A 12,163-nucleotide genomic window follows, 5' to 3' on the forward strand; every position below is an offset into this window, starting at 1 on the left:
ATGTCTTATTATATCAACTGCTGAGATGGATGTTAATAACAGGCTGCGCCGTGCATGCTGCGTGCTCTCTAGCCTGTAGAGTGATGAGAGGTGGTTGGTATTCAAAGTGCGTCTCATTGCATGGGCTAATTCTATTTAACCTGGTGAAGTCTGCTAGATGGTACGGTCAGAATGCCCCAGGGAGACCAGTATGTACCTCTGCTTTATTACCCACCTGAGGAGGCTCGCTCTCCCACACAGGCACACTCCACTGTTTGCTATGTGTAATTTACTGGGCAGCCTTTGGGCCAGGCCTTCATCTGCAGGAAGGCGCGAATAGAGCCTTGGCGCCAGTAATTGGACTTTAGAACTGATTGGGGAAATGATTGACCCCCGGTAATGGATTTGAGTGAATAATTATTTGTAGTTATGGTTGGAAGATGATATCAGGGAGAGAGAGAGAGAGAGACCAATCCCACCAGTGTGACTCACCCCTGCCGCCAGAGCAGAATGCTGCCAGCACTCAATTAATGAAATCCAGCTGCTCAGACTCCCCACGTGTAGTGGCTGATCAAAAAAACACACAGGGGTCTGGTCAGAAAAAGGGTTATCTTCATCCAACCTTTCCCTTTCGCCCAACTGGCAGCCCGTGGCCCATCACAATAGTGATTATAAAATCTTCTCCACTCCAGGTACAAGACATTAAGGTTGATAATGTCTCCATTATTTTTTAACTGCCTGTGGCAGTGTTCAGCAAAGCCCACGGCAGCCATGTTAATGAGACCTCTCAAGATGGCAGGCAGCGCCTCCTCAGGACACAAAATGCAATCACTCTTAATCCAGCACTTTAATTGCTGGCCAAGCCTGCCTAAGTGAATTCAGCTGTTCCATCTCTGCAGGCCAGTGGCTGCACCTCGAGAACGCTACAATATCATACTCGCAAAGATAAACTACACTTCCAAACAAATGGGAAGTGATGTGTGTTGGTATGTCTTGTTAAAAAGAGGGCTTATTTTTCTGGTTTGAGGGTGTCGGACGCTCAATGGTGTTTTTTGCCTCCAACGTCGCCTTCCAGGCAGCTAACCCTAACCTTAACCCTAAACATAACCATTGCCGTGCTGCCTGGGAGGAGACGTTGGGGGCAAAAAACAGCAAAATTGCTTAAAGCTAAACTGGATTACTGGCATAATTCCATAAGAAGATGGCAAAGTGAAAATAGTTGGACAAGTGGGAATGGTTTAATTAGTATGAATTTCATTGAAACGTTGAATAATACCTATAACGTATCAAATTAAAATACTTAAATTTTTTTTTGAAAAAGCTGTCGCTATACTTAATTGCTGATAAAAATGTGTTAGAAGGTGAACTTGTAGGAAAATGTGGAAAAGTGTTAATGGTTCTAATTAATACGAATGTCTTAAAAAAGCAGAATAATACCAATATGGTATGGAAGTTTTTGTAAAACCTGATGCTAAACTGAATTGCCAGCTTAAATTTGGATGAAGTAACTAATGAGTAATGAATGAGTTGGTGAAATGGGTGGGTCAGATTAGGAAATCTCAATCAGCTGAGTAATTTTCCAAAAGTACGAAAAGAAGTTTCAAGTTATGTAAAACTCCTAATGAATGAAATATGTGGAACATTTTTAGGCTTGAAATAAGTATGGATCCCTAAATAAGACTTGATTAAGCATGGAAAGCAGCTGAAGCAGTATAAATAGCTAAAGTGCGAAACTGTCTGTCTTCTTTACAGCAGACAGACAGACATATTGACAGAGAAAAACAGATATGTAGAGAGAGGCCCCCTTTTGACCTGGTATTAAAATGCTGAGTGATCGGATCATGAGTAGACAGCTATAAGTACAAGTGTAAATACACTCAGGACACACAAACACACACACATACATATATATATATATATATATATATATATATATATATATATATATATACACACACATATATATATATACACACACATATATATATACATACATATATATATATACACATATATATACATATATATACATACATATATATACACATACACACATATATATATACATAAAAGCCATAGTATATTATTTCGAAAAAGTCATAGTATAGTATGTTGAAAAAGCCGTATAGTATGTCAAAAAAAGTGATAAAAAAGCAATAGTATACTATGTTGAAAAAGCCATACAAAAGCCATAGTATAGTATGTCGAAAAAGCCATAGTATAGTAGTCGAAAAAAGTGATAACAAAATAGTATAGTATTTCGAAAAGGTCATAGTATAGTATGTCGAAAAAGCCATAGTATAGTAGTCGAAAAAAAGTGCTAACAAAATAGTATAGTATATCGAAAAAAGTCATAGTATAGAATGTCAAAAAAGCCATAGTATAGTATGTCGAAAAAGCCGTATAGTATGTCGAAAAAAGTGATAAAAAAAGCCATAGTATAGTATGTCGAAAAAAGTCATAGTATAGTATTTCGAAAAAAGCGATAAAAAAGCCATATTATAGTATGTCAAAAAAAGTGATTAAAAAGTCATGTTGGAAAAAGTGATAAAAAGCCATTGCATAGTATGTTGAAAAAAGTGATAAAAAAGTCATAGTATAGTATGTTGAAAAAGTGATAAAAAGCCATAGTATATAGTATGTCGAAAAAGGGATAAAAAGCCGTAGTATATAGTATGTCGAAAAAGTGATAAAAAAGTCATAGTATAGTATTTTGAAAAAAGCCATATTATATAGTATGTCAAATAATTGATAAAAAGCCATATTATAGTATGTCAAAAAAGTGATAAAAAAAACATAGTATAGTATGTCAAAAAAATTATAAAAAAGCCATTTTATAGTATCTCAAAAAAAGTGATAAAAAAAGCCATATTATAGTATGTTGAAAAAAGTGATGAAAAGTCATAGTATAGTATGTCGAAAAAAGTCAAAGTATAGCATGTTGAAAAAGTGTTAAATAAGCCTTAGTATAGTATATACAAAAGTGATTAAAAAAAAAGCCATAGTATAACATGTCGAAAAGTGATAAAAAGAAAAAGTATAGTATGTCGAAAAAAGTAATAAAAAAAGCCATAGTCTAGTATGTCGAAAAAAGTCATAGTATAGTATGTTGAAAAAAATTATAAAAAAGTCATAGTATAGTATGTCAAAAAAAGCGATAAAAAAGCCATATTATAGTATGTCAAAAAAGGTGTTTAAAAAGTCATGTTGTAAAAAGTGATAAAAAGCCATTGCATAGTATGTTGAAAAAAGTCATAGTATAGTATGTCAATAAAGTGATAAAAAACTTAAAAAACTATATCGTTGAAAAAGTCATCACATAGTATGTCATAATAAGTCATATAATAGTATGTTGAAAAAAGTTGTAGTATAGGGAAATGAAAAACGTGACAGTGTAGTATGTCGTTAAAACACATAATTGGTGAGATTTATTAGTTGCAGAACACTGACCCTGATTTAATGATGATGGGATTCAAACCCATGCACACAGAGCACAATGGTTTAACAGTGCTTTGCCTTAACCACCCAGCCACCTTGTCTGTTGCAATAACTCCTAGTAGCATGCCAGAATAAGGTCATAGTTTATTATGTCGTAAAAAGTCTTAGTATAGTATGTTGAAAAAGCCATAGTATAATATGTTGAAAAAAGTGTTTAAAAAGTAATGTTGGAAAAAGTGATAAAAAGGTCATAGTATATTATGTCGTAAAAAGTCATATTATATAATATGTAGAAAAAAGTCATAGTATAGTATGTCGAAAAAGTCATGGTATAGTATGTCGAAAAAAGAAATAAAGAAATCCATAGTATAGTATGTTGAAAAAAGTCATAAAAAGTCATAGTATAATATGTCAAAATAGTCATAGCAAGTCGAAAAAAGTGATACAAAAGTCATAGTATGTTGGAAAAAGTCATAAAAAATTCATAGTATAGTATGTCAAATAAAGTCTGGAAGAACATGCAAACTCCACACAAAAAGTCATACAGTAAGTAACACATTACACACCCATTAAAAACGCAGAAACCGCCTGAAAGAAGCAACTTGTGAAAAACAGTGATAAGACTAAAACTGTAAGGTATCAAAAAGCTGAATCATTTTCTAATAGCTGAAAGTTTTGTAAATAATTTAAAGTAAAGCTGTCAGCATTAATGCGTTAATCGCGATGCGATTAAGGGCCGAGCATAATGCGTAATTTTTTTTTTTATCGTATTAATCGCATGCCGCCATTTATCAATTTATTTTCACTTCACTCGGCTTTGTGTCGTGCCTAACAGGCTACTATTTTGCCGTACTTCCTCGTAACACATCAGGCTGCTGCAGGAATAGCAACGCGGATTTCGGTGCCTCATTCTGGTGCCACTGCCACTGCCTACTATGTCTGCACTTCTCTCTGATGCTCTGAAAACGGACGTTACATGAAACAGAAACTGTACATGATGCTAGTTAACACTATACTCGACAGCAGCTAACGTTAGCCTACCGCTAGCTAGTAGCTGGTGGTGGAAACACGGTTACAATGCTGACAGCTTACGCTAAACCGTGTACAGTGTGACTGTATTTCACTGTAGAGGATTCCGACACCGGGATGTAACAATCTGCAGCTGCTGTTGTCGGAAAAACACAGACTGTGCGTTCAATGAAACTGGTAATTTACCATTTTGTGGTGCATTCAAAGTTGTTGTTAAATTCGTATGTGTGACTAGATTAAATATATAATAAACAAATACAGTTCTGAAATGCAAAATAATAGAATTTTAATCATGTGATAAAATATGCGATTAATCGCGATTATAGAAATTCAACGATTAATTGCGATTAAGAAAATTTAATCATTTGACAGCCCTAATTTAAAGCTAGAACGATGTCTTTAGGTGAATATATGTGGGACTAGTAGCATTTTCACTTTCAATGTAAAAAGAAGAAATCTTAATTTTTTAAAGTATAAATGGTAGAAAAAAGTTTAATACAAGCCCAAATGTCCTTAAAGAGCTGAACATTTTGATATTTGAATGGTTTTAGTAGCTGAAAGTATGCAGATGTATTAGGCGCCCGAAAGTCGTACTGAAGAAACGGATAACAATAATGTAAATGCTGCTGAATCAGCATTCACACAACAAGTCAGATTTTCATTTATCTCTCCTCACTGCCTGAACGCATAGTTTTTAGCAGTCTTCAGAGGCTCAGGGAGAACAGAAGCCACGTTCCTTACCTTATCTCTCTTTTATCATCCTCTCTTTGCTCCTTGATTGACCCACTTGCTCCCACATCATTATCCTCACAGCTCTTCTCACTCCACTACATTTCTCTTTCCTCTCTTCTTCTCCCTCTCACTCTCCTGCCTTCATCTTTCCACCAGTCCTCTTGTCATATGTCCTTGTCCCCCTCCTCTCTCCCTCCGTGTGACCCCTCATTGCCCTCTTGCCAGTCTCTATTATTTCTAGCTGCCCAGTGGCCTGGTCAGCCTGGTGCTCCAGGGCTCCAGGCAGCTCGTGTTATGACAGGTAACACTGGGCCGCACACTCTCTCTGGTAGCATGCAGAGGTCAGCCTGTCATACCTGTCCACAGCTCCACTGTGCACACACACATGCACATGTGCACACACACACAAATGCCATGATTCACTGTGTATGGATAACTGCCAGACAGCCCTGGCCGTAACCTTAGATCCAGCAAAAGTGAGCGATGAGGCGCAGTAGAGTGGAAATACACCTTTCCCCATTCTGTTCCTTTGTGCTTGCAAAACAATGTCTTTTTTTCTAAAGGTCTTTACATGATGTGCTGCTTTTATAGTCTTGGCAAGCAGTAGAAATGCTGTAGTTGATCTTGTTTAGCACAGAGGAGGATTTAACTGGATAGTGGCTGTTAACTATAGACTCAGCTCTCTCCTGGCATGGCCTGCTCCCCGTGTTAATGACTACTCACAGTTGCTGCCCTGAGGGGGCTGCAGGACAGAGTCAGCCAACATCAGACCCTCACAGCACCTCCAAGACCATCTGCTCAAACAACAGAAAATATGTTCCACATGCTATTTGTCTTTTGCGTCCATTGTTTTTGGCTTGTAAGAAGCTGCGCCAAGTTACACTTTGTTTCTTTCATAACATTTTTTAATCCACTTCTGCGGAGGATCCGAGCATTGCATTTCCTGCTCATGATGTCTCATTTCTGTCCAGCTGCCCTCTATCAACTAGTGAATAGCCACATTTTGTAAGGTTCAGGGCCTGTAATGAGAACAGTCATCCTCGACCCGACCGTACAAGCTCTATCCACCCTGGACAAGATGGTAGCGCCCCGGTAGTCGATCAGCAGTTGTTGTTACCATGGCATGTTCCTGGCTCCATGTCGGATCCAGGGCAGCGCCCCACACTACCAGGCCTGTGAGGGCCAAGGGGCCGGCATGGGTTTGTCACACCAGGTTGACATTTCGGGGAGCTTTGCCAGGACACCACAGCACATTTTGTCCTCCTGGACAAGTGGTGTGGGAGCAAACGTGTCAACTCGGACAGATGGACAGGCATCAGTGCCAACAGCACTGGAGCGTACCGGACCGCTGGCCTGGCAACTGTCGGCCAGCCAGCCAGACGTAGCGCTTCCTGGCACATAGTGGAAGGGCAGGTGTCTCCCTCTAGCAGCGAGCTCTGGGAACATGGCTGTCTGCATACAGTTTATGAGCCTGTGTGTGTGAGACAGTGAAAAAAGATCAAGCCATATGAGCTACTGCACCTCAAAATAAGTAAGCAGAACAGAATTGAACTGAATTTGATAGTAGAAGCTCAGGGCTGCCAACACTAAAATGAATTTATACAAACCCAAACTGAAACCTGACCACACTACCTAAGTTATTTTCAAGTAACACTCAGAGTTTTATATAATGAAGTCTAGGGCTACCAATGTTAAAACAAAATCAGGTTAAAATCCTAGCTGTAACCAGACTGCTGTATCTTTATTTTTAAGCACTCTTTGGACAGAAAAAATATCTATGCAAACATGAATTGTGTCGGTTGAGTCGGAGGGCAGCACAACTCGTACATTTCATCATAAAGCACTACAGCAATATGCATATAACAACCCCAGGCTGTCCTTTTCCCCTCCACTTACTGCTGATATATTTATTCTCAACATTTTGGTCCTCATGGCGTTCATTAGCTAGTTTTATACATCTATACAACACCACATTGTCAAAATGTCAACAATAAAAAGAAGGTAAATGAGCAAAAATATTCATCATAAATCAGAATCTTACAATTTCATCATACATACATACATACATACATACATACATAGAGCATTACAACAACAGCCATACCACCCCCAGACAAATGTAAAAACAAAACAAACAAAAAACGGCAGTAGGCAAGAATGTGCTTTATTTTTAATTTTGCTAAAGGGGACATAACCCTGAACAAGTAATTTCCATTTCATTTTTTATTAAAAATGAACAAAAATCTGGACATAATTAAAGTCAAGTATATCATTTAATTTTCAAGTTTGGGCTGCACATTGTATGCAAATATGAAAAACTCTAATATCCAGTTTAATTTTAATTGTGACAGTGTTATGCTTTGAAGTAAACAGAAATTTGAGGAATTAATCCGTCAGTTCAGGGGTAACAAACAAATCTCAGATCAAGCATACTCAAGGATGATTTGTGAGTATATGTACAGTACATATATGTTTGGATGTGTGCCTATATCTGGTACCATTTCATTATCTGTGTTAGCATACACCTGTGCTTCTGAAGGAGTAAGCCTGTGCTTTGCTGCACATCTCAGCCAGGCCTGCTTGGAGGGAGGGCCATTAATCTTCGCTAAATCAAATAAATCAAGTGCACTTTAGAAAAGAGCTGTCAGTGTAATTGTTGTGATAGCCATTCTCTGGCTTCTCCAGGGGTTGCTCTATTGAAAATTGTGCCAGGGAATGCACACTCACTGCCGTCCAAAAAATGCAAGGGCTCTGAGAAAAGATATAGCCGAGGCTGAATGAAGACATCTGAAGCTACTCAGCAACATGATAAGTACTGCTGAGAGTGATGAGATTGAAGTTTGCAGCCCCGTTTGTGCTGCAGAGTCCATCATAGTAGGATGCTCGGACAAGGCCGATGCGGTGTAGTGGGCCTGTCTTTGTGTATGATCTTCCCCAATGTTAAATGTGGCCAAAACGCCCCTAAATGCTCTGCTCTGCAATTGGCGCTGCTGTTAAATGGTTTTACTCAAGAGAAAGCCACTGCGGCGATAAAACATCAAACCTAATCTTCAGCTCCATCCTGTGCGTCTGCACAGAGTGAGCACAATTTGGTATTTACATTTAAAAGAATGCTAAACCCTTTCAAGAAAACCATATTGGTGGTTGCAGGGATGAGACAGAGGAGATAATGGGGATGGAAAGAGCAGCATGTGAATAGGTTGTCCTGCCCTCGGCGTGCCTCTCAACCAATGAGGGTTAAATGACTATCTGGGCACCTTGGCAACCATTTCTGTGCTTCTTCTTCTTCCTCTAATTCGGCTGTGAACTGGCTGAACAGGCTGCATTCATCAGTCAACAGTCAAACATGCCCATGCTTGGGGGGTGGAAGAGGGTTTTGGTTCTTGTTTGATTGTAGTTGTTTGTTCTGTATGTTCTATGTTCAAAAAAATATATATATAAAAAAAAAATCATCAAAAAAAAAAAAAAAAACATGCCTATGCTTTTCCCTCAAAAAGAACCAAAGATTAAGAAATCTTTAAATATATTATATTTATATTTGACATGCAGGTAAATATTTCACCTACATGTTTTTCAAGGTTCCAGCAGATGGTGCCAAACTGTTTATGTGTGTGTGTGTGTGTGTGTGTGTGTGTGTGTGTGTGTGTGTGTGTGTACAAAAGTGGGGTTTGTGTGTGTGTGTTGATCTCCTAAGTGTGTCTTTGTGTGAAAGCGTTCTTGAGAGATGAAGAGAGCCACTGTCACTCATCTTCACATCAGGTATCACAATAACCAGCGAAGAGGAGCAGGACAAAAGTTTTTTTTAGATAAAAGACTGTAATGTATTTATTCAAGGTTTCAGTAGAATACATTATATCCACAAGCACTCGTTTGTGCAGTTGGAAGGGTTAGGGTAGTTGGACGTCCATGTTGTTCCTATTTATAATGAGGTTAAAAAAACCTCAACTGAAGCTTTAATCATTTTTATAGAAAATAATCTGCACAAATCCTATTTTGTTGTGGACACATAATACAGCTTTTCCTGCCATTACCCTGAACAAGTCCTCGCCACACTCAAGCGTAACAAAGTAAAAGTAACAGAAAAGGTTAGAAAATGTGTGTGTGGGGGGGGGGAGATGAAAAGACATGGATGGATGCGATCTCAGTTAATTTGTCTGACCCACTCTCTCCTCAAATGAGAATGGATGGAGGGATTCCCGATGTCCTGATTGGAAGATGGATGAGTGTGCAGCTATGGCTTTAATTGATTGAAGACAGGAATTCAGTTAGGGATAATTGAATCATGGAAATCATTAAAAGCTCAAGTGCATGAGATAATTAGGAGAGCTAGCCAGGTTGTAATCAACCCTCAGTAAGAATCATATTTAGGATACAGACTAAAAGGAGCTTTTTATCCTGCGAGATTTAAGGTTTTATGACATTTGGTGTAAGACATCTAACTGTTCTTTTCACATAAAGGCACATTTAAGCGCTTTGAAGCTGCTTTTTTGGATGACTCGGTTCATATTTCTTAATAAATGACTGCTCTGTTTTAATATTTCCGTTTACTCTTGGCTAATTGGTCTCCAGGCCAGTTTTCCCTGCTACAGATTCCCAGGGTCTGCCGGAGGTTAGGGTTCTACTTCATTACTCCATCCAGGGAAATGAGGAGCCTGATTAGTTTGAGCTTGACCTTGGGCTATTCTGTTAAGCTCTCTATAACGAAATCTCCTCACTTCAGATCTCGGCAGAATCGATTCATCTCACAGACTGAAACGATAAAAAAAAAAAAAAAAAAAAAAAAAATACCGTATGTAGATGTTTCAAAATGAACATCTCGTGTTTCAGTCAGAGAGATTTCACTTGTAGGCTGCTGAGAAACGGTGGGTGATATCTTTTAGGTTCAGTGTCACAGAAGATGTGAATGAAGTGCAGCGCCAACTGTTACCCATAGAAACCAAGTAATCTATGGCTGGTGACTGTCATAGAATGCCATGGTAACAGCAGAGCTTAACAACAGGGGAGTTGGCTGGCTTGTGTCCTATCTATTTCAAAGACACGATCATACTTAAGTAGAGCTGCTCTCCCCCTCTCCATTACCATGCTCCTCCTCCCCCCCTCCCCCTTCCTCTCTTCTATAATGTGTTTGTCATCCAGTTGGAGTGGCCAAGCAGTAGCTTTATAATTGAGGCAGCACCCAGCAGGGGGGTATGATCTGTCCTCCCCGCTGATTCAGGCTGCCCCAAGTCTGGATATGCTAAGCCCAGGGACTTGTGGGTAATCCCACCGCCTCCTAGCCCCCTCAAACACCCCCCACAGTGCTTCCTGAATCAGATTGCTGCTGACCCCCGTCGAGTGATGTCTCACCCGAGAGAACGGGGAACAGGCACAGTGGGGGTTCGGGCAGGCAGTGATGCTATGCCCGTGGGCTGGGCACCAAACATTCATGTAAATAAATGTCCCCCCATGCGTGTCCAACCCAACTCAGATCACAAGCCTGCAGATCATCTCTCTCTGCAGCTCTCCCTCAGGTGTACCTCAGGTGTGGATTGTCTTTCTTGCACAGCCTTGAACATGATGTCTTTGTTTTTGGCTTGCACTTTGCATAAAACTGCACATGTTTCCAGCAGCCAGAGCAGACTTGCACAACTTCTACACACTATTAGGGCTGAATAAACATGGAATTTAATATTCACCAATTCATGTCAGTGCCGAATTTTTTCAAAGATGAATAGATTTACGAATCAACAAGCAGCCTCAGCGGAGCCTTGTTCCGCGCAGTTTTTGCCCTGGCTTCAACCCATGCCAAATCGATTCCAGAGGTCATTTTTTTCTTCCTTCATTTTCTCTTCCCTGTGTGCCAGTGGTCCTGCTCTGCAGCCTATACTGAAGGCTGTCTGTGGCAGGACTTGTGTGTGTTTATTTTCTCTGTTGGAGCAAAAAAAGAAAAGAAAAAGGAGATCTGTCTCCACTTAGCAAAGCCTGGGCTCCTTCACAGGGTAAAAACCTCAATAGTGGATGAGGGCTGGTGAGTAGGAGGAGTCTTGGAGGTATTAATGCTGAGTGAAATATGCATGGAGTTAACTGTAAAAGAAGGAAAGGGCAGAAAAAGATGATGAGGTAAATAGGAGAAACAAAAAGGAGAGTAGGCTATTTAGTGAGAGGTAAAAGGAGGGATTCTGTGTGATAAAAAGATTTATATGGACCTATAAAGGGGGGCAGGGTGAGTGTGAGGTAGATGTAGTAAGCAAAATAAAGAGAGAAAAAGAGAGACAGAGAGAGAGGCCAGGCAGCTGGGAGCTCCCACAGACACGCACTTCTGTCTAAGCAGCTTTCCTCTCAGGGCAGGGTCACGGCGGGTCACAGCGGGATTACACTTTTGGCAAACAAGAGGGAGCTCCTCTCTCACAAAGCCGTGCACGACTCCCCCATGACTCTCAGCAGCTGTAATAAAGCCAAGGCAGCCTGAACCTTCAAACAAAAAGCTAACACGCTATCGATCGACAGCGGCCAACTTTCGTGAGGTGGTGTCGAAAGATCGACATTGTGCAGACAACTCGGGCCGGGGTGAAGGGCTATTATTGGGATGAGGGAAAACTCTGGCATTTAGTCTTATCACAGAAATTCCTCAGTTAGTTGACAATTTCACCAAACTCGGCACAGGAATGAAGTTATTGTTATGTGGCAAATGAAGAAAAACAGCCCAGTGTACAGTGTGATATTCCAATCACAAAATCCAAATGAGGTTTTCTATCCTTTCAATCAATAGCCATCCCCTGCAGTGCCTGCATGTCTCTTCACTTCCTAATCAACACTTCCACTCATAGGGAGGTCAGCTGAGCAGGCGCACAGTGCCCCGAGCGCTGCTTTGAACTTAATTAAGCAGCTTTAAACACAGCCAAAACGATTCATTATTAGGCTACACAGGCAAGATGAGCAGCTAGATGAGAACAAGGCCCTTCAACAGAAGAGATTCGGCTCCGGATGGCTGTTGAACCCACATGGG

Source organism: Sander vitreus, chromosome 2 (assembly GCF_031162955.1).
Source record: "Sander vitreus isolate 19-12246 chromosome 2, sanVit1, whole genome shotgun sequence".
NCBI classification, from domain to species: domain Eukaryota; kingdom Metazoa; phylum Chordata; class Actinopteri; order Perciformes; family Percidae; genus Sander; species Sander vitreus.